Raw genomic sequence first — 1,689 nt, 5'->3', positions numbered from 1 at the left:
GTTTCGCCCGGCTGTAACATATTTCGTTAGGCACCTATCAGACTTTATCACCTCCTGTTACTACGCTACTAATCGTAACGAATCATTTCGTTTTTATTTATTAGGTATTTTCCTTTTTGATTTTTATGCGCATAAAATGCATATACAAATAAACAAATCGTCAAGATTATTATGAATAAATGTGCATAAAACTAAATAACGCTGAGGTTATTATGACTATTAAAACGACAGTATGACCTCAGGTAAGTTATTTACAATAAAGCAGCGTTATTAAAATTTATAGATACCTAACGGTACACTTCTTTACTAGGTCTGTAGCGTCATAAAACTACTAACTACTTATGCAGTATTTTTCCCTTTAATAAGACTTTTGGACCTCATATACATTAAAAATCATTAGAAAATGTTATTTTAATTAATAGTGTAATAATTACTCTTCTCTTTTCTTAGTTATTTGTGTTATTGGCCCAACACACAACAACCACTAATTGACAGCGTTTGTTTACAGATTAACCTTAATTGCAGTATTTAAAATGTAAGTAATAATCCATACAATTGCCATAAGCGTATATATATATATTTAAATTTTGAAGTCAAGCGTTGATGTGCGTTATATTTAGTTACGTAGCCTCTAATGGGATTCAAACGTATATGAATAAGCACGATACAAATGTTGTGATAAACAAAAATGATCATCTAAGCAAAAAGAATAAAATATTTATTAGTAAAACCAAAACTTGTTTGCAGATATAAAAGTATAGCGTTTTTAGCCTCTAAAATAGCCAGAGTAACATATTGCTTATGTGCCATTTTTTTCATATTTCTATGTACATGTATAATCTGTGGTATCGTAAATACTAGACTAATTACTAACTAACTTATTCGTTTCTGAAGAGCGAATACCGTTTTAAGTCAGAAGCATTACCCCAAAGTAATAAAGTCTAAAACATGATGACATACAACATGACTTAAAGTATCAAACGAATTGTATCAATTTCAGTTGGTTGTCTAAACGCCTATGCTTCAGAGCTAATTCTGAGACTTTTTAGGGATGATAAATAGGAATACCTTGAACTTTGAATCTAATAGAGTTCCTAAAAATACCTTGCTATCATTTATAATGGGATCTCCTTTATCGAAGACTAGGTGACTATTTTTTTGCGTTACATTAGGTAACATATGTATTTGGAAATCAAATTATCACTCAATAAGGTATTAATTAGTTCGTCATAATTAATTTTTTTCCTGTCAAATTTAAAGAATAATGATTTAGCATCAGAATATAAGATCATTTTTGTAAATTCAAAACATTTCTGCAAGTTTCTGCACTGTCAGATGCTCTTATTTAATACAAATTAAATAAGAATAATGTTTATGATGTATGTACCTTCTAAACTTAAATACAAAACTGATGAAATAACTACACTGTTACATGTTGACAGTAGAACTTTGTGCAAGACCGTCTGAGTAATTACTATCTACTTACAATATCCAATAATTAGAATATAATATGGTATATTGGTGGTATTGATGTGATCTGATTTGAAAGTCCAGTGAGCCAACTATAGGCACAAGGGACACATCATCCCCGATCTCAAGGTCGGTGGCGCTTTACCGGTACGAGGAATGGTTAAAAAAAATTACGGCGTTACTAACTTCGGCCAGTGGTGACCTCCTTCCATCGTGTGA

The sequence above is a fragment of the Vanessa cardui genome, chromosome 11 (assembly GCF_905220365.1).
Source record: "Vanessa cardui chromosome 11, ilVanCard2.1, whole genome shotgun sequence".
Lineage (NCBI taxonomy): Eukaryota > Metazoa > Arthropoda > Insecta > Lepidoptera > Nymphalidae > Vanessa > Vanessa cardui.
The sequence above is the reverse complement of the archived record's forward strand: the minus strand, read 5'-3'. Positions refer to the sequence as shown.